The sequence below is a fragment of the Monodelphis domestica genome, chromosome 1 (genome assembly GCF_027887165.1).
Source record: "Monodelphis domestica isolate mMonDom1 chromosome 1, mMonDom1.pri, whole genome shotgun sequence".
In the NCBI taxonomy this organism is placed as follows: Eukaryota; Metazoa; Chordata; class Mammalia; order Didelphimorphia; family Didelphidae; genus Monodelphis; species Monodelphis domestica.
This window is the reverse complement of record NC_077227.1, coordinates 391195209-391217846: the sequence shown is the minus strand read 5'-3', so window position 1 is coordinate 391217846 and position 22638 is coordinate 391195209. Positions and strand designations below refer to the sequence as shown.

Sequence of the window (22638 nt, the reverse complement as noted above, 5' to 3'; positions counted from 1 at the left end):
AATACACATGCAAGGAATTACAAATGAGACTAAATATAGCTGATGCTCTCTTGAAGAAAAAAAAAACAACCAATGGCATCAATATATTGGACATCTTTCCAAAGTGATAATAACCTAACATTTGTATGCTTTTTATGGTTTAAATACATTTCAACTTGATCTTGTGATAAAGGATGGAAAGGGTTGCAATTGCAAACCTTTCCATCCTTTATCACAATCCTCATGAACAATTCTAGGAGTTAAGTAATAAAGATATCCGCATTTTGCAGATGAGTTAACTGAGACATTAAATAATTCGCCCAAGGACACCATAGCTAATGAGTATGTTCAAATGGCTGTGATTTAAAGCCAGGTCTTCTGACTTTGAATTCAGTGCTTTTCCCATAATGGCACTGCTGCTGAATCTACTTTTATTAATCAATAAGCACTATTAAGCTTTTTCTTTCATTAGTACCATTTGTGAAGTATGATGGTGTCTAGTCCTTTGTCTTAATCCAGAACATATATAAGAATATTCATCTCTTGTCCAAGCTGTATGCAGCTAATATTACAAAAATGTTGTTCTTAAAAATAGGATTGAAAAGAGTAGCTAGGTAGTACAGTGGATAGGCCACTAGACCTGGAGTCAGGAGGACCTAGGTTCAAATCTGACCTAAAACATTTCCTTACTATGTGACCCTGAGCAAGTCACTTAACCCCAATTGCCTAGCTCTTACCATTCTTTTGCCTTAGAATCTATTGATTCTAAGACAGAAGATAAAGGTAAAAAAAAAAAGATATCCCTCACTAACAGGACATCACAAAATCCTGAGTTGGAAGGAACTTTAGGAGCCTCCTAATCCAACCCTACCCAATATACAAATTCTTTTTCTTTTTAGCCCATCTCTGTTGAGTGATCATCATCCAGCGTCTGACTGGAGATCTCTATCCATTATTTCCAAAAGGAGTCAAATTAAAAACTGCTTACCAATTTTGGTTGGGTTGGAGGAAAAAATTCATGTTGTGATTGTAGATCTGTTGATTAATATACTTGAAGTGTCTGGAACTTCTGTGATTACAAAGGTAATAGTATCCAATAGTAACCCCATAGTATTCAAAAGCAGCTTTCCAAAAGTATATATAATGGAGGTGGATCAGGGGAGGCTTCCTTCCTATTTTGTTGGGCTGGGGTACCTTTTTATGGAGCTGAGGATACACTGGTTCCTTGGGGCTGGACACATCCTCTGGCTCAGCATCAAAGGGTTTGTGTTTTGGGATGACATGTCAATCCTTTACTGATCTGGGTGTGTTTTCAGGGTGAGAGGGGAAAGTGTCAAGGATGATTAGCAACAGAACAAGGAAGAGCCACCTAATGAGTAGTCCACACACAGAGAGGAGAAAGGTTCCATCATCCCATTACATGGAATGAGACATAATGGAAATGCACTGGCAATTCTTGTTGAAATGGATTAACTTACTTTTTTTTTAAATTATCCTTTTTTTTTCTTATCAAATCAAGTCCCATTCACTGATGGTCTGGCCATAAGATTAATGTTTTATTTGAAAGAAAGCATCTGATATGCCCATCTCTGCTCCTTAGGGAAAATTGGGTATATTCTGTCTTCCCCGTAAGCCCCTGCAAACTCTTATATCTGCTTTTTCTACTCTGCTGAACATAACTGTGGACAGTCAATCTGACTTCACAAGTCATTCAACTTCACAGTCTGCCCCCAAACCACTTTTCTATTTTTACTCACTTCTGCAAAATTAATGCGGGTACCCAGGTAGCTTGTAGTAGAGTTTGACCTACTAACTATTTTGGGAAAACATGAAGACATTCATTTTCAGTGGCTAGGGAAATGCAAGGGAAATGTTTCTATCCATCTTCCATAGCAGATTCTAATCTAATAATGTTTGTGGTTTGTGTGTGGACCAGCAATAAAACCAATGAGGAAAAAATAGCAGCACCAAAATATAATTAAGATTATAGCCCCAAATCCTCAGCAAATGAAGGGGAATGAACGTGATTTTTTGAGCTGGATTTTACTTAGATATTATTTTGCAATGCAGGTCTAGTTCTACTTAGGACCTATGAGAACCTGGACACAATCCTTTACCTCCCTTGGCTTTAGTTTCTTATCTGTAAAACAAGGTAATTGGACTAGGATCATTCATTTAGAGCTAGAAATGAGCTTATGGGTAATGTATATAAACACAGATGAGAAAACTGAGACCTTGTGAAGTTAAATGACTTGTACAAAGTCATAGAGTAGGATTTTAACTCAGGTGTCCTTGTTTCCAATTCTACTGCTTTGTGCACACCATATGTTGCCTGAATGACCCCTATATTAATCCGATATTTGTTTAACCTTTTGGAATCATGGACCTGTTAGCAATCTGGTATAGCTTATCCACCCCTTCTCGGAATCATGTTTTTAATGCAAAAAAATCTAATATCCAGGATAAGAAATAAACTAATTATATTGAAATACTGTTATCAAATTTTAAAATCCATTATACTATAATATATGTGCTCCCTTATTTACATGTGAAATAAGAAAATATAGTCGAATAGATACAAGATACAGTTTTTAAATTATTAAAAAGATGTCTATAGGGAGGTTATTTAGCTTAATTAAGAGCATTAAACAGTGAAATGACCTTTGACAAGCCAACATGAATGTGACATTGGATATGTAGGCAATTTTTAGCAATCATTGGCTAGAAATATACATGTGTATGTATATCTAGGGTTTCTATTGGCAACAAAGTCAAAGACAGCTAATACTATTATAGTTTGTTGCCTACATTAATAATGAAGGAAATGCTCTCAAATTAGGTTAGAAGTTAGTGAAATAAAGATAAAATTTTTCCTGTTCAAGTGCATGGACCCCCTGAAATCTACCCTTGAGCCTGTTGGGGTTCATTGACCTTAGATTGATCCTAATTGATCATTGACCCTAATTGTTCATTGACCCTAATTGATACCTAAGCTTCCTTCAAGTTCTAATGACCAAAGATTTTTATATCATTAATGAGACAAAGATAAAAATAAGATAAAAAATTGCCTATGCAAAAACTATTCTTTTTTCAGAATCTCTAGGTAAAAGTAAGAATATGGCCAAAGTCTTGTCAAACTGAACTTTGTTGTTCATTCTTAGATATTTTTTTTCCAATTGTCAAATCTTATTAACAGATCAGATCAGGAATTTGGTGCTTGGATAGTTCTCTTTTAATTTTCCACAATTATTGGACATATTGCTTATTTCTAGTTTTTCACTGTTACTAAGAATCCAGTTATGAATATTTTTGTACAGATGGGTCTTTTTGTCCTTTTGACAAAAGGTTACAATCCTAGTAATGAGATTCCTGCAAGGGATGAATTTCTCTCCATTTATTCAAGCTTCAATTCAAGGTCCTGCCAAAGTAACATTTGATAGGTGTCCTGATGAGAATGGTGGATGTATTCAGGGGAACAAAACTGTTAGGAGCAAAAGAAAAGTCTTCTGCTTTGTTTTATTAATCATCTGAAGACAAAATGAGGAAAATAACAATTTACTTTTTTGTAAGATTGGCAGAGTGCTTTCTCCATAACAACTATGTAAGGTAGAAGTACAAATGTTATTCTTCTTTTACAGATGAGGAAATTGAGACTCTGAGAGGTTAATTACCTTCTCGTTCATGTCACACAGTCAAATGAGAAAAGGAATTGTGTGTTTAACTTTGAAAGCTGTTTTTCCCTGCACTAAATTCACTTTTAACAAATAGGTCCAGGACTGTTTGCATGCATTTCAATATAAAATTTGCTTTGCTCCCAGTGAGGCTAATGTCTGACCTATTTCCTTCATGTTTCTCTGTATACATTAATTTTCTACCAATAAGGGAGAATGTTATGCAATCAAACTGCATCCAACTTAACATATGATCCTAGGACCCCTAGATTGGATTCTAAAAGAGTATATTAGCTATATTAGATTAATATATTAATATGCATTAATATATTATAATCATTAACATCTCCATCTTTATGATGCTTGGGATTGAACCCAAATCCTGTTACTTTCCCATCTTCCTTGATGCCTTTAGCTTATAGCTCATTGTGTTCCTTTCCACCCTACTCCCTCCCCTCATACTCAGAAACTTCAATTTACCCTCTGGACACATTGACCTCAGATTCTCAGTGTTTTCAACTCACCTGACTTCCATTTGAAACTGCTTGCTCTTCCAGGATTTTGAGCTCTAAAGTTAATTAATTCAGCAAATGTTTAGTGGCACCTTCACTTAGTGGCATGGTGAATAGAGTGATAGGCCTAACTCATCTTTCTGAGTTCAAAACTGGCCTCAGAAACTTACTAGCTGTGTTAACCCTATTTTCCTCAATTTCTTCATCTGTAAAATGAGCCTGAAGAGGAAATGGCAAGTCACCCCAGTGTCTTTGCCAAGAGAATCTCAAATAGGGTCACAAAGAAGAGTTGGCCACAATCGAAAATGATTGAACAACTACAACTACTTCCTCACCTCTCACCCTCTTCTTAACCCTTTAAAATTTAGTTTTCAAATTAATCACTCTACTGAAATTGCTTTCTCCAAAGTTCCCAATGATTTCTTAATTACCAAATCTATCAAGTCATATGCACTTTAACTTCTCTGGGACATTTGACAATGCTGAACACCTCCTGGATATTCTCTCCTACCTGAATTTTTGTGACTGGTCTTTCTTGGTTCTCCTCTTACCTATCTAGTCCTTCTCAGTCTCCTTTATTGGTTCATTGAGGTGGCATCCCCACCGTAAGTGTATGCATGGGTGAGCTGGTAAATGTTTAACAACCAGCTCTCCAATGAGGGAAAATGTAGGCACAATATACTTATAAGTATATATAACTTAATCTGTATTATTAACATTCTCTTCATCAAATTTTTAAATCTTGACAATCCACAAAAGAAATATCAAATCCTTTTTATAGTTTTTGTCAATTTTTGAGGTGTGGATGCTCATACTGAAATTTTTAATAGTCAATTCTCTAAAATAGTAAGAATTGGCTCCACGACACCCCTGTGTATACCCCAAGTCTCTATCCTATGTCTGATTCCCTCTCTATTTTTAGTGACCTCATCAGCTCCTGTGGGTTCAATTATCATCTCTAGGCAATTGACTCCTGAATCTATATATCTAACCCTAAACTCTCTAGACCATAAGTTCCATATCACCAAACTATCCATTACTTTTCCAATTTTACAGAGGCTTAATTTTCACTGAGGTTCAGTAAGGTGTTGCCTGTGATCAAATAGTTACTGAGGTGGCTGCCTTCCTGACTCCAAGTTGAGCATTCTATCTACTGCACCAGATGACCATTTTGACATCCCATCAAATTGGCAAATATTAATTATGTAAATTGTGTAAAACATGTATTTTATAAATATATATGATTATAAAAACAACAAAATCCCAAAGTTGGCAGGGCTATAATATAGCAGTCAGCCTTTATGCCTTGTTGTTGGGACTCTAAATTGAGACAAAAATTTTGGAGAACAATCTGGCAATATACAGCAAGTTGTGGATTTCTTTAAAACCTTTGATCCCATGAATCCTCTTGCCAGGATTATAGACTATTTGAAAAGGAAAAAAAAGAACCTACTCATTCAAAAATATCATAGCTTCCTTAATGGTAACTAAAATCTAGAAATGATTTATATGTCCAACAATTGTGAAAATAAAAGCCAAACAAGACACATCTAAGAAATTGGTGCTAGATCAGTGAAATGGAATCCCATACCATAGTGCTATTAAAAAATGACAAATACGAAAAACACAAACAAAACCAGAAAAACTTCTATTAAGTGAGGCAAATTGAAGTAAGCAGTAAAAAAATCTATTGATACAACCAAATGGGAAACAACTAATGAAGACAATTTAGCAAAGACTGAAAAGAAGTTAGAAAGGTACACACAACAAATTAGTGGTTATTTTGATAAAATCAAAATATAATGAAGTTCAAATTTCATTGTTTTACTAGTGATTCAATACTGTACTATGTTCATTTACATATATTTGTTGAGAACAGATTTGTAACCTGAGCACAGCAAAGATGTTGCAGAGAACAGTTTGGGTTAAGGCGAGCCTCAAGGAGGGAATATTATGTCAAAAGGGAAGCCTGGGGTGAGAAGAGAAGCCATGAAGAACAGCAGAAGATTCTGAGAAAATATATAGTCACTATGGTGAAGAAGTATGCCCCTATCCCAACCCCAGATGTTGATAACATGGACAAAGACTTGGTCACCCTACCCTAGTTATAGCTCTAGGCCAGAATGTTAAGTTAATAAAGATTTTTTAGCTTTCTCTTGGACTCTCTTTTTGTCTTCAGAAGACAAAATTATACTTAAGAGCCAGTCTAGTCTTTGGGAAGGAAAGCCCCTCAAAGTCTGAAATTATGGCCTTGGAGCAAAGAAATGTGTGAGTTATATGTGTTTGCACAAAACCTATAAGGAGAGAAACCCAAGAATGGACTTAACTAAAAGGGACTATGTGTGGGATAGATGGGAATTCGTCAGAAAGACTACAGGTTGTCCCAATGGATACCCCAAATTCAATTTCTTTCTAAGAGGAGGGAATAGGTTATTTGAATGCCTCATTTGTTTATGCATATTTAAAAATTGTGAATTGTTTGTATGTCTGCTTTGGGGGCAATGGTAAAATAAAGGCTATCTTTTAGTTCTCCAAAATTCCATCCCCCTAAATACCCTAATTATTTAAAGAGGGGGAAAGCATCATTATATATAAAACAAAGAATTGTTGTTTAATAATTTTTCAGTCATGTCCAATTCTTTGTGACCCCTTATGAGGTTTTCTTGGCAAAGATACTGGAATGGTTTTCCATTTCCTTCTCCAGCTAATTTTACAGATGAGAAAAGTAGGACAAAGAGGGTTAAATGATTTTCCCACAGTCACACAACTATTAAGTGTCTGAGCCTGGATTTGCACTCAGGAAGATGAGTCTTCTTGATTCCAGGCAAAATGTTATGTTATCAAATGCAAAAAAAAAAATCTATAAACAAAAGGTACATATAAAGGCTCTCAACCATCTTTAATCTTTTTATCCATAACTAAATATAACCCAGTATATTCACTTCCTAAACAGAAAGAAAACCATCACAGATAAACCTACTAAATAAATGTATTCCTTAGAAGTTATGCATTGAGCAGTTTTTTAATTGTGCTAGTTTTTAAATTTACCTTCATCACAAGATTGGCAATGTATTCCTTGAAGAAAGAAATGTGAGATAGAAGAGGTAATGAAATAACCCAGAGACAGAAATTTAATATATTAAGAATCCATGATTTCACTGGGGAGTGATTTACATCAAAACCTCTTTGCACTTTGGTAGATAATTTCTGTGAGTAACTATAGTTAAAATAGTGTACATCTGAGAGCGCACCTACACAGGCTAATGCTCTTCTAATTTAGCTAAACTGGTCCCCAAATGCCATGCATAGAGTCCGTTGCTGAGGCAATACTTAAAGCCTTTCCAATTTGGCAGGACCTATCTTATCTTGATCTCTGTTATCGTAATCTTGTGAAGTCATAATAGTGTCCCCAAATGAGCCATTAAAGGAATATTTTAGTGAAGAAAGAATGCAGTGAGATGACAACAAACCTAAAAATCACATTTTTAAAAGAAAAAATTCTAAGAAAAATGATAATTTTCTACTAAAATAACATCTAAAGTAAAGAAATTGGTATAGAACATCACTATTGTTATTTAAGTGTTACAATAGCTTTTACTGATCTGAAATTTAAAGGAAAAGCAGCATTATAACAATAGGACATGCTGAAAATAAAAGTTGAGTCTAATCACAGTTATCCAGTGTTCTACAATAGGATAATTCAATTTTCTTCTCTTATGCTAATACTGTTCCCTAGTAGGGATCCAGGCCTTTATGCATCTTTAGTATGTTCTTCCTGCTGGCCATTTGAGCAGAGATTTGGTAAGCTTTGGGAAATGCATAATGGTGTACAATGAAGAGTCCCTGGCTGTGATTCAGGACCTAGCTAAGTATTATATGACTGTTTTCTATTGGCTTTTGCATTGTAATAAAAATTCATTTAATTGGCTGCTGAGCCAGAACCAAGCACATATATAAAAGGAAGAAACAGGCCAGATAGTCCTCTCTTCCCTGGCAACTTTCAAGTGAAAAGGCTGAATTCTAGGTCTCCAAATAGGGAAGAGCCTCAGATCTCTCTCATACCTGGGTGCTGCATGACTATGAACACATGGCATAGTTGCTTTTCTGTGTTGTGTTTATTCTTTCCTGATGTTAGGCAAATGAGTATCAGAGAAGAAATGGACTAATGAGCTTTAAAAAGTCAGAAGAGCCACCAAAGCTATAGCTATGAAGCTCATAGTGGTTTGCTGGCAAAGGCAGTAGCTGAGCCCAGGCAAAAAAAACCCTCGAGAACCAGTCTGTGTGACCCAGCCCAGCAGAGATCTAAACCAGCAAGCACGCAGATACTCTATCGTGTAAAGGGGGGGAAAGCAACAAAAGCTGGACTACATCCAGAAGTGAAGGTGGAAAGAGGCATATTGATAGCTATCACGTTAAGTTTGAGCCCATTCTCCCCAAGGATTCAAGTGGTGATAGATGAAAGTTCCTTGTTTTAGAGGTTTTTATACTTCGGATCTTGCTTTATTTTCTCAGTTAATATTCCCTCTTTTTTTTTATTAGATTTTAAACATTATTTTATTTGGTCATTTTCATATATTATTCATTGGAAACAGAGATCATTTTCTTTTCCTCCCCCCACCCCTCCCGCCTGCGCGATTCCACTGGGTATCACATGTGTCCTTGCTCGGAACCCATTTCTTTGTTGTTGGTATTTTCATTAGGGTGCACATTTAGCATTTCTCCTCAATCATATCCCCTCCACCCCTGTAGTCAAGCCGTTGCCTCTGCTTAAAGATAGTGTTTTTTCTCATAGATCCCTGCAGATTGTTCAGGGACATTGCATTGACACTAATGGAGAAGTCCATTACATTCGAATGTACCACAGTGTATCAGTCTCTGTGTACAATGTTTTCCTGGTTCTGCTGCTTTCACTCTGCATCACTTCCTGGAGGTTGTTCCAGTCTCCATGGAATTCCTCCACTTCATTATTCCTTTGAGCACAATAGTATTCCATCACCAACATATGCCACAATTTGTTCAGCCATTCCCCAAATGAGGGGCATCCTCTCATTTTCCAATTTTTTGCCACCACAAAGAGCTCAGCTATGAATATTCTTGTACAAGTCTTTTTTCTTTATTATCTCTTTGGGGTACAAACCCAGCAGTGCTATGGCTGGATCAAAGGGCAGACAGTGCCCTTTGGGCATTGTTTCAAATTGTCCTCCAGAATGGTTGGATTAATTCACAACTCCACCAGCAATGAATTAATGTCCTGACTTTGCCACATCCCCTCCAGTATTCATTACTTTCCTTTGCTGTCATGTTAGCCAATCTGATAGGTGTGAGGTGATACCTCAGAGTTGCTTTGATTTGCATCTCTCTGATTATAAGAGATCTAGAACACTTTTTCATGTGCTTATTAATAGTTTTGATTTCTTTAGCTGAAAACTGCCTATTCATGTCCCTTGCCCATTTTTCAATAGAAGAATGGCTAGATTTTTTGTACAACTGGTTTAGCTCTTTATAAATTTGAGTAATTAAACCTTTGTCAGAGGTTTTTGTTATGAAGATTGTTTCCCAATTTGTTGCTTCCCTTCTGATTTTAGTTACATTGGTTTTGTCTGCACAAAAACTTTTTAATTTGATGTAGTCAAAATTATTTATTTTACATTTTGTGACTCTAAGTCTTGCTTGGTTTTAAAATCTTTCCCTTCCCAAAGGTCTGGCATGTATACTATTCTGTGTTCACATAACTTATTTATAGTTTCCTTCTTTATATTCAAGTCATTCACCCATTCTGAGTTTATCTTGGTATAGGGTATGAGGTGTTGATCTAAACCTAATCTCTCCCACACTGTCCTCCAATTTTCCCAGCAGTTTTTATCAAATAGTGGATTTTTGTCCCCAAAGCTGGGATGTTTGGGCTTGTCATAGACTGTCTTGCTGAGGTCATTTACCCCAAGTCTGTTCCACTGATCCACCTTTCTGTCTCTTAGCCAATACCAAATTGTTTTGATGGCCACTGCTTTGTAATATAGTTTGAGATCTGGGACTGCAAGGCCACCTTCCTTTGTATTTTTTTTCATTATTTCCCTGGATATCCTTGATCTTTTGTTCTTCCAAATGAACTTTGTTATGTTTTTTTCTCATTCAGTAAAGAAGTTTTTTGGTAGTTCAATGGGTATGGCACTAAATAAGTAAATTAATTTGGGTAGGATTGTCATTTTTATTATGTTAGCTTGTCCCACCCATGAGCAATCAATGTTTTTCCAATTGTTTAGATCTAGTTTTAGCTGTGTGGAAAGTGTTTTGTAGTTGTGTTCATATAGTTCCTGTGTTTGTCTCGGCAGATAGATTCCTAAGTATTTTATATTGTCTAGGGTGATTTTAAATGGTATTTTGCTTTCTAATTCTTGCTGCTGGAATGGGTTAGAGATATATAGAAATGCTGATGACTTATGCGGGTTTATTTTGTATCCTGCAACTTTGCTAAAATTATTGATTATTTCAAGTAACTTTTTGGTTGATTCTCTAGGATTCCTTAAGTAAATCATCATATCGTCTGCAAAGAGTGATAGCTTGGTCTCCTCATTGCCAATTTTAATACCTTCAATTTCTTTTTCTTCTCTAATTGCTACTGCTAGTGTTTCTAGTACAATGTTAAATAATAGAGGTGATAATGGGCATCCTTGTTTTACTCCTGATCTTATTGGGAAGGCTTCAAGTTTATCCCCATTGCAGATGATGTTTGCTGATGGTTTTAGATAGATACTGTTTATTATTTTTAGGAAAGGCCCTTCTATTCCTATGCTTTGTAGTGTTTTCAATAGGAATGGATGTTGTATTTTATCAAAGGCTTTTTCTGCATTTATTGAGATAATCATGTGACTTTTGTTGGTTTGCTTGTTAATATGGTCAATTATGTGGATGGTTTTCCTAATATTGAACCATCCTTGCATTCCTGGTATGAATCCTACCTGATCATAGTGGATAATCCTTGTGATGACTTGCTAGAGTCTTTTTGCTAGTATCCTATTTAAGATTTTTGCATCTATATTCATTAGGGAGATTGGCCTATAGTTTTCTTTCTCTGTTTTTAACCTGCCTGGCTTTGGGATCAGTACCATGTTTGTGTCGTAAAAAGAATTTGGCTTATTCTGTCAAATAGTTTGTATAATATTGGGATTAGTTGTTCTTTGAATGTTTGATAGAATTCATTTGTGAATCCGTCTGGACCTGGGGATTTTTTCTTAGGGAGTTCTTTGATGGCTTGTTCAATTTCTTTTTCTTATATGGGGTTGTTTAGGTAATTTATTTCTTCCTCTTTTAGTCTAGGCAATTTATATTTTTGTAAGTATTCATCCATATCACCTAGATTGCCATATTTGTTGCCATATAGTTGGGCATAGTAGTTTTTAATGATTGCCTTAATTTCCTCTTCATTAGAGGTGAGGTCTCCCTTTTCATCTTGGATACTGTCAATTTGGTTTTTTTCCTTTCCTTTTTTTTAATTAGACTGATTAGTACTTTGTCTATTTTATTTGTTTTTTCAAAGTACCAGCTTCTAATCTTATTTATTAAATCAATAGTTCTTTGACTTTCAATTTTATTGATTTCTCCTTTGATTTTTAGAATCTCTAATTTAGTCTTCATCTGAGGATTTTTAATTTGTTCACTTTCTAGTTTTTTAATTTGCATGCCCAATTCATTGACCTCTGCACTTCTTAATTTGTTTATATATGAACTCAAGGATATAAATTTCCCCCCGAGTACTGCTTTGGCTGCATCCCATAGGTTTTGAAAGGATGTCTCACCATTGTCATTTTCTTCAACAAAGTTATTGTTTCTATGATTTGTTTTTTAACTAGCCGGTTTTGGAGAATCATATTGTTTAATTTCCAATTAATTTTTGATTTATCTCTCCATGTACCCTTACTAATTATTCTTTTCATTGCATTGTGATCTAAGAAGGTTGCATTTATTATTTCTGCCCTTTTGCACTTGTTTGCAATGTTTTTGTGCCCTAATATGTGGTCAACTTTTGTGAATGTACCATGTGCTGCTCAAAAGAAGGTATATTCCTTTTTGTCCCTATTTATTTTTCTCCACATGTCTACTAACTCTAATTTTTTCTACCTATTTCATCCTTGAGCTCCTCTAGTTTCTCCTTTAGAAATTTAGATGCTATGCCATTTGGTGCATATATATTGAGTACAAATATTTCCTCAGTGTCTATACTGCCTTTTATCAGGATGCAATGACCTTCCCTATCTCTTTTAACTAGATTTATTTTTGTTTTGGCTTTGTCAGATATCATGATTGTGACTCCTGTCTTCTTTTTTATCAGTTGATGCCCAATAGATTTGGCTCCATCCTCTTACTTTCACCCTATGCGTATCTACCTTCCTCATGTGTGTTTCTTGCAGACAGCATATGGTAGGGTTTTGGATTCTAATCCACTTTGCTATTCTCTTGCATTTTATGGGTGAGTTCATTCTATTCACATTCAGAGTTATGATTACTAGCTGTGTATTTCCCAGCATTTTGATTTCTATTCCTGGTCCTGCCTTTTCTTCTTTCACTATTTCCTGCTACACCAATGTTTTTTTATAATCAGTCTCCCTAGTTCCCACCCTTATTTTACTTCCCTTTCTACCCCCCTTCCTTCTTATTCCCCCCTTATTTTCCCCTGTAGTCTTTTTAAAATTCCCCCCGCCCTCTCCCTCCCTTGTACTGCTTCCCTCCCAACCAGTCCGTTTTTTTACCCTTCTATTCCCCTATAGGGCGCAAATCTATTCTCTGCCCCAATGGATTGGATTATTCTTCCCTCTTTGGGTCAGTTTCAAAGCACGTAAGAGTTGAGTATTTCCTATCTCCAACCTCTTACCCTTCCAGTGTATTGATGTTCTCCCCCCTCCTGCCATGAGCTTCTTTGTGACATATAAAATTTACCCCCAATTGTTTCTTTTCCCATTTCTTTTAGTATTAACCTCTTTTTTATATACACACACGTATATGTATTTATGCATGCATATGTCTATATACCTATTTGTGTCTTGTCCTTTCATCCTATACAGTTTGTCACTGTTCCCTCTAAGTGTAATTCTTCTAGCTGTCCAGGTGATAGCAACAGTTTTTAAGTGTTACCAATGACCTCTTTTCTTATAGGGATACATATCATTTTAACTTATTGAGTCTCTTTAAAAATTTTTGTTGTTGTTGTTGTTTTGTTTTTCTTTTTTTCCCTCTTTTTTAATTACCTTTTGATGATTCTCTTGAGTTCTGTGCTTGGACATCAAATTTTCTGTTCAGAATTCTTGGAATTCTTCTATTATGTTGAATGACCATACTTTCCCCTGTAAGAATATAGTCAGTTTTGATGGGTATTTGATTCTTGGTTGTAGACCTAGTTCCCTTGCTTTCGGGAATATCATATTCCATGCCTTTGGTCCTTAAGTGTGGATGCAGCCAGATCCTGCATTATCCTCACTGTGTTTCCATGGTATCTGAATGGCTTCTTCTTGGCAGCTTGTAATATCTTTTCTTTGGTCTGATAGTTTTTTTAATTTGGCTATAACATTTCTGGGTGTTGTCAGTTGGGGATTAAATGCAGGAAGTGACCTGTGGATTCTTTCAATCTCCACTTTCCCCTCTTGTTCTAGGATATCGGGGAGTTTTCCTGAATAATTTCCTGTAGTATTATGTCCAGGCTTTTTCTTTTCTCATGGTCTTCTGGTAGACCAAAGATTTTTAAATTGTCTCTTCTCGAACGATTTTCTAAATCATCTGTTTTATGAATGAGATGCTTCATATTTTCCTTGATTTTTTCATCCTTTTTGCTTTGTTTTATAGTGTCCTGCTGCCTTTTGAGGTCACTTAATTCCAGTTGTTGTATTCTGGTTCTTAAAGACTGGATTTCATCCCTGGCTTTTTGGTCATCCTTTTCCTTCTGGTCTGATTTTCTTTGAAGGTTGTCTTTCATCCTCTTTACCTCTTCTTTCATCCCCTTTGCCTCATCTTTCATCTTCTTTGCCTCATTTTCCAGCTGGTTGATTTTGGCTTTCAAGACACTATTTTCTCATTTTAGTTCAAGTGCCTCTGTTTCCAGATGACTTATCTTAATTTTTAAGTTCTTTCCCCAATTGTCTTCAGCCTCTCTTAATTGTGTTTTGAGTTCTTCCACAGCCTGTATCCAATTTGCTGGGATTTCTGATTTATTGTTTGCTGATCTCCCCCTCTGTTCCGTTTGCAGAGTAGAAGCTGTCTATTGTAGTTTCTTTCTTCTTTTTCTGTTGTTTGCTCAAATTCACCCCTTCTTTACTCCCCGTATTTGTCTGTGCCCTTGCTCCTCTCATTTTTTTGGCTTTGGCGGCTTCTGTCAGTCTCCCTTCTTGGAGTTTTAACAGGAGATCTCTCAGTGTAGTCTCTGGTGGAGGTTTGTTGGGGTTTGAGCTTCCCTGTCCTCTGGAGGCTTTTGATTGGATTAACGTCCAGCAGTCAATGAGGATGGGTGTGGAGCCTGGGCTTCCCTGAGTTCTGGAGACTTGTGATGGGATTAAGTTCAGCTTAGTTGGGCTGGGTGTGCTCTGAATCCAAAGCTTCCTAGAAGGCTGGAGCAAATATGGAGGATCTCCACAGCTCTTGCTAGGCTGCCAGGTCTATGCTTCCTCTCTAGCTCCTTCCCCCCATCTGTGTTGGATGCTCTGAGCTTGGCACAGCCCTGCTGGCAAGGTACGCCCTCCAGACCAGCACCTTTGCCCACCCAGAAGTTCCTGCTGCCGCTGGAGTCTCAGTGCTCTGGGTGGGAGGGGGGATGGGTCCTAGGACCTTCCTTCTGTCTTCCCCTTAAACCCAAGTGTTCTCGGATTCCGGCTTTTCGGAGGGGGGGTACCTTTTGAATTAAGTCCAGCAGGAGGGTTCCTTGGCTCTGTCTTGTTGTTAAGTTTGTTTTTCAATCCCCTAGGAGCATTCAGTTTGTGATCAGTCAGGAAGGGTATTCAGAGATCTGAACTTCTGCTCCTTCTAGGCAGCCATATTGACTCCTCCCCTTAATATCCCTTTGTTAAAGATCATTGGTATTAAATGGAAAGGGAACAAGCATTTATATAGTACTTGCTATGTGTTGGGCACTGTACTAAAAAACATTTTTTACAACTATCACCTCATTTGCTCCTCACAATAACCCTGCAAAATAAGGTACTATTGAAATCTCCATATTATAATTGAGGAAAAGAGGCAAACTGAATTTGAGTGACTTGCCCAGTCATAAAACTAGTGAGTGTCTAAGGGTCAAATTTGAACTCAGATCTTTCTAATTGAAGACCTGGTGATCTCTATCTAGTGCACTGCCTCCAATTGAGGAGCTAATCTCCAGGTAGATAATATTGATGAAATAGCAATAGGGTCAACTGATATTGTCAAGATGCTAGGTGGTTAAAAGATTTTGGAGCAGTGTTAGCAATAGTATTAGATAAAGACTCTTTTGGGTGCAGGGAAGAAGGAGCCTTGATCTTGGGACCTAATCACCATTGAAATGGGGTTGGGAAAATAGGCCCAGAGCTGATAACTGCTAAATGTGGAGGAATCTTCTGGGATCTGAAGCTAGAACTGCCCAAATTTTTTGGAAGCTTCTGGATTTTGTCAATTAAGAGGTTGACCTATCCTGAAGAAAGAAGTTAAGGACTACAAAGGTTCCAAAATAAGCAAAAAAGTACTTTGATTGGAATACATCCCAGTAAAAGAAGGAAAGAAGGGATGTAGCTGTTAGAAACACAAGGTTGAGGGGAAAGAAAATCTTAGTATTCTTAAGGTAACTGAAAGTAAAACAGATTCCTGAGTCATGCATTTAGCAATAGCAAATTTCTGTACAGCAAAATTCAATATAATTAATTCCATATAAATATTGATATATGCATATACATTTAACCCAAGGCCATTAGTTGAATTAATTTGCATATTCAGGTATGGAGCAATTCCTGTAATTTTATTTGCATATGAGCCCCTTAGGGACCAAGTTTCCTAAGGATATTTTTATTGAGTTTCTGGTTGGAATGGTAGAGTTTTCATTGGCACCCCAGGGGAGAACAAATCTCCTGGGAATCATTAGAATTTATCCTAAAACCAAGGAGAAGCAGCTGACCTATGCTCCTTCCTCAGGGCAGAACTAGGTTCAAATACCAGCTCTTCTACCTACTCTCAATGTGACCTAGAAGGCATTTAAACTCCTTGTGACTTAGTTTTCTTGGCTGAAAATGAGAGGGTTGAACTAAATGATTTTTGTGGTTTCTGCCAGCTCTATATTATTCATTCCTTAACAAATTTTTATTATGTACAAGGCACTATGCTAGACTCTGGAGACACAAAAACAAAAAGTCTCTGACCTCAACTTGTTGAACTTACATTCATTTTTTTAAAAAAGTTTCTATTTTATTTATTTTAATATTCAGGAGGCATCTTAGGAATTTGGCTGTATCTCTGGAGTCATTAACTTCACATCCAGAGGCATAGTAGGAAGGGGTTAAGTCCAGGTTGGTGAACCTATGGCATGGGTGCTGAAGGGGGCTGCTCCCTTGCCCCACCCCCAACAAGCTGTCTTATGTGACAAAATTATTTGGTATTTATAGTTCAGTAGGGTAATAATATATCAAATATATCATAGGCTATTTAGACAAAAATAACTTTAAGAAATATTTTAAATTATATACATTTGTACATAGATTCACTATGCTTCTATAGTTTCATTTAATGGATCATTTTGGCACTTTTTAGTGTGATTTTTTTTTCCAAATCTCTGGACTCCCTCTCTCAATTCCCTTTTACTTTTCATGGTTCTTTCCAAGTTGGCACTGGTCTGTCTCAAATTAACTTTCAAGACATTTTGTAACAGAAGCTAGGAACACTGATTCCATCTTTTGATTTGTTACTCTATGAGTGATTTTTAAAGAGTTTTTAAAATTTTAGTCTGTATGGAAAGGGAACGAATCTGGTGGAAAGGGCTCAGGGTGTCAGGACCATAAAGAGCTATACAAGGTAGTAGGAATCTCTAAAAGCACTGAAACAAATATGGACACCTCTTAAGAAAAATGCAAAACCCCGATACTGTACTACACTCCAGAGGAGGTCATCAAGGAATTGACTGATACTGTACACAAGAGGGCCTCTTCCCCTGCTCTGTGAAGAGTGTTAGCTCTTCTCAGTTATGGCAAGAATAAAAATCACTTTGAGCAATGGCCATCTGACATCCTTGGAAGTTTCTTTAAGGAGTCAGCAACTTCCCTAGAAAACTCAGAATAATCAGCATAAGAAACATGTGAGCTTTTTTAAATTCTTTTCCAGAGCAGCTGAAGTTCTGTTGTGCTTGACCCTATCATCTTCTTTTTTAAACCCTTACCTTCTGCCTTAGAATCAATACTATGTATTGGTTCCAAGGTAGAAAAGTGGTAACAGTTAGGCAATGGAGGTAAAATGACTTCCCAAGGTTGTACAGCTAGGAAGTGTCTGAAGCCAGATTTGAACCTAGGATCTCCCATTTCTAGACCCGGTTCTCAATTCACTGAGCTACTCAGCTGCCTCCTTGACCCTATTTTCTAAGAAGGGGACAGACATACTTTCTAACTTCAACTGGTGAATGGATTTCCCATCCTGAGAGTACAGTTCCCTTTCCTTTCTTTTCTTTTCATTATCATGTAAAACACTTCCATATTAGTCATCATTGTAATACCATAGTCATATATAACCTAAACTCCAACCTAAAATAATAAATACATTGATGTGAAAGATAGTGTGCTTTGATCCACATCCATCTGTTCTTTCCAACAGTTCTTTCTCTGAAGGGGGATACCATTCCCTGCCATAAGTCTTTAAGGTTTGTCCCAGATCACTACATTGCTGAGAATAGCCAGGTTTTCACAGATGATCATCATAAAATATTGCTGTTACTTTCTGTTCTCTTTCATCTTCCTTTTCACACCTCTTGGGGGGGGGTGTTCAGCCTCTCTTCCTCCTGCTACTTGGCATTCTCCATCATTTCTTTCCATTTCTGCTCTAGTTTCTCTGCTAAGACTTTTCTGGTATAAATTGGAGCATGTCACCTTTGATACCCTTCCTTTTGAAGGGGGGAAGGGCTCTTAATTCAGCATCTTTCTTTTCTGTTTACTACAGAATTGTGCTATTATGTTTAGGAAACCTTGCTCAGGTTAGCATCACATGAGCTCTTCCTGCTAGGATGTTTGGGGGGGGTAATGGGGGGTACCCCATTACCTAGAATGATTCTTGACCCTATCTACTTGCCCAACATTAATAGCCAAAGATTGTAGTAGAATTTTCTTAATCTGTAAGCCATAAGCTGGAATTTGGGCAAAGCAGAAGGATTTACCACCCTCTTTTGGGGCCTTTAGTGGCTCCTCTCTTCCTCACTCGTGGAATGGTCATTGGTGCTTTGATTCTGGTGCTTCTCGTGCTTCTTTTTCTTTTCCTTCTCCTTTTCTAGGTGAATTTGCAGCAATTCTTTGGTTTTCTTCATTTTCACAGGATAATTAAAGATATATCTTTTTTCCTCCTTCTTTGGAATGATGAAAAGAGGGTCCTCCCAGATTGTTCTGGCCATGTCAAGCAGAGAATTGGCACCCAAAGGGGCAAAGATGGAGCCTGGGGAAAGTCCTATCTCTAATGAACAGGATTCTTTGTCCTCTATGTTTTCAAAAACATATGTGTCAATGGGATGTCCCATCAGGTACTCATCATGGTACTAGCCCCCGGTACATCCATTCCAGTTTTCATTTTCTTTTTTCTTTTTTTTTTTTTGACAGCTCTCACATCCTGTGCATAGCATTGCATCTCCTCCCTTGCCCTCTCTTCCTGAAGCTCCCACTGCAGCTCCTCAATCTTTTTCCATTCCACATCAGCTCAGCCTTCCATACTTTTTCTCCACATTTTGGGAGGTTTGTGGGTGCCAGCTCTTCCTCAGATTCATATCTTCACCTCCCATGACCCTCTTCTATTGGGAAAGGTTCAGGAGGATCCTGTGGATAAACAGACACAGCCCTAAGTACCTACTCTGCTAGGCCCTCTGAGAATGGTGGTGCTGTGATTATTATAGGATCTAGAATATCACTTTCAGGAGATCCTCACTTCCTCTAGTGCAGTGATGGCAACCTTTTAGAGATTGAGTGCCATTCCCTACTTCCCCAAATACCAAGTGCCCCCCTCCCTTTCCCCAGACAGCAGAGTGAGCAAGCACTCCCAATGGGCTGCTGGGCAGAGGGTCAGGTGACTCAGGAGTATGGAGAATGGAAGGGGAATGGCCCGAGCACTCTGCTCCCCTCTGGCTATATGCCACACTGTGAGCTATGCTTCCCTCAAACCTAGCTCCTCTCCAACCTCACCATGGGAATCACCTTCACCATAGACTCAACAGGCTTCCACTGGCACCAAACCCTCATAGGTATGTAAGCTGCTCACCTTACCCCAGACAGGGGAGGGAGGAAGCACTCCCATTAGGCTGCTAGGCAGAGAGACAGGGGTCCTCAGGCAGGTGGAGAAGAGGAGGGGAGTAGCTCAGCCCTGAGTTCCTCTGGCTTTCTAATAATGAACTCTGGTGGGCTACAGTGTGGTGCCCACAGAGAGGGGCTCTATGTGCCCTCTGTGGCATGTATACCATAGGTTCACCACCATGGCTCTAGTGTGTCATCAGGCTGTGATGGAAGCTGAACATGTTCAAGGAACTTACATTCTACTGATATAGTACAACCCCTGACCTAGGTTTCCCCGCCCTCATGCTACCACCACCAAAGATTCTGGGTTTACCCAAATCCAATTTGATCATGGGGACCTGTCCCTAAAAGGGGTGAGAGGGAATCTCTCTAGCTCATTGATGCCTCATTCCTAGAGGAAAACTCCAAAATGAAGCTTAGAGGTAACTTGTACCTACTATAGTTTCTCCATAAATAGGGAATAAATCCCTTTCCCTGAAAAAGTATTTGGTATGCAATATGGGTATGTTTATGAATCCACTTTTTCTTTTCCCTAACCCAGAACCAACATGAAGTGCAAAGGACTCAGGCGTGCATGAACGCAAATAGGAAACAAAACACTCAGTTAGTCCATATATTACCATTATATTGTCATAGAAGGTAAAGATCCTTTGCAGGAATACTGAAACAAATATTTCCCATTCACCTCAGGCCTATACTTTCTGGGCTCAGGTGCGAAATTTTCTTGGAGGATTGAGAAGATTGAAATCTCTTGGTTAATCATCTCATGGCCTCAGGTTTACATGTATTGAGTGATACCCTTAGTGGTCTTCTCTTAGAAGCACACTGAAATGAAAATCTATCTCTTGGTAGCTAGTTACAGGAATATAGCTAGGTGGCGCAATGAATAGAATGCTAGATCTGGAGCTAGGAAGGCTCACCTTCCTGAGTTCAAATCTCTCCTCAGACACTTACTAGCTATGTGAATTGTAAGTCCTTTAACCCTGTTTGTCTGTTTCCTCATTTGTAAAATGAGCTAGAGAAGGAAATGGCAAACCACTCCAGTATCTTTGCCATGAAAAATCCGAATGGGGTTACATCACCAAAACAACTGAAACAACAACTAGTTCCAAATTCTTGAACTCAGGGACTCTCAATGATGGGATTTCCTAAGATATAATCATCAGTCAATTGGGAAGCATTTATTAAGTACCTTCTATGTGTCAGACATTGTGTATATTAAGTATACTAGGGGCAAAAAGAAAGGCAAAAGATAGTGTTTATACTATCAAGGAGCTCACAGTCTAATGAGATAGGAAATATTACTAGCTAGAACCCAGTACTAAAAACATCCATTTTCAATTGCTAGTCGTTGACTTAGAAAAAGTGATAGAATAACAGTTAACAAATATATAGAGCTTTAAAGTTTCAAAAGCACTTTCATTTGATACTCACAATAAGTCTTGGAGGATTATTGTTCCCATTTTACAGATGAGGAAACTGAATCTTAGAAGTTAAGTGACTTTTCCAGGGTCACAAGTAAGGGTCTAAGACCATGTTGGCAAATATGTGGCACACATGCCCCTGTGTGCCAGAGGGAGGTGCTCTGTTCCCTCTCTCCACCCTGCCTGGGGACAATGTTCACATGCCTGCTCCCCCACCCTCACCCCCAGCAGCCCAGTGGGAGCACTTTCTCCCTTCCCTGTACTTCGGGGGCTCACAGGCAGCTTGAAGTGGACACATGATCTCTAAAGGGTTCCCCAATGCTGGTCTAAGACAATGTAATTTTGGTCTCCCTGCCTCCAAGTCCACTGCTTTATTCACTATATCACCTAGAAAATCAGAGAAAGATACCCAGGAACTCAAAGTCTAAGACGCTTACTCCAACCTCAGCCTTGCTTAAGTAATCAGAGGCTACTCAACATTTCCATATTCTTCTTCAGTAAGATACCATTTTCTTTGGAAGTGACAGGACAGAAAACCCCTGCTTGTCTTGTGGCATTAACGTCTAGAAATCCACAGAAGAAAAAGCTCCAAAAGAGTCTCCAAGGGGTAGAGCCATTTTTACAGCTCATTCTTACAATGAGAAAGATTCCTTCAAAAATTATCTCACACCTCACCCTTAGTCACCTGTCATCTCTGAAGCAGCCAACTCAGTGGGGATCAGTCATAGAAATTTTATTGTCTTCTCAGCAAGAGGCTCTATGAACATCCTCTTTCCCAAAACAAATCCAAGTGTATAAATGGAGATTTTGAACCTTTGACTTCATTCCCCAGAAGTCCTTAGTATTTCCCAAAATTCCCTATAATCTCTCCTGTGTCTCCACATTGGTGAGATCTGTTATTGGTATTTAAGCGGATTATGCTCTTCCCATGCTTTTTTTGACTTGAGACCAGGATGAAGTCAGGCAGTTCTTTTGCTTTAGTTATTATTAATAAAACTTTATAAAATATAATATTGAGTTATTGTATATTAATTTTAATCTTTACATTTTGGCTTACCACAAAGCAATTATGAATTCTCAAAAAAATTTTAGCAGATAGCCTTACAGTAAAGATAGTAAGTTTGCCTGGTCACTGCCCACCACGAGGGTCCAATGGCAGGGTGTGCCTGTGCTGTTGCCCCACCCTGCCACCTGCAGCTGTCTGCTGTTTCTCCCCTCCATCTGCTCGAGCCAGCATTCCTCACTGCTCTCCACCCAGCTTCAAGCCTCCTCTTGAGGAGACCAGACCTGCCACAAGAGCCTGCCAATCCCAGCCATTTTTTTCCCATAGAGGGTAACGTATAAAAATCTTTCTGCCCCAAACCCTTTCCATACTCCATATGTGTGTTTCTAGCCTGCCATAGCCATTTTTCAGCATGGAGAAAAGAACCCTACACCTTTTAATTTTCAAGCAGATTTTTTAAAAACTGATCCTGGAATCCTAGTTTAGAAGGGTGTTAGTCAGTTTAGGGAAATAAGCTTGGTTTTTTTCCTTCTTTTTCCTGACCCAAAACACCAAGGAGCAGTACTTTTTCCTATCATA

At 38.0% G+C, this 22638-nt stretch overlaps 1 pseudogene; it reads right to left on the bottom strand.

Moving 5' to 3' along the window:
- Positions 1-16872: 16872 nt before the first annotated feature.
- LOC130456406 (pre-mRNA-splicing factor CWC25 homolog) lies at positions 16873-21754 on the bottom strand (annotated as a pseudogene).
- Between the last annotated feature and the right edge of the window lie 884 nt (positions 21755-22638).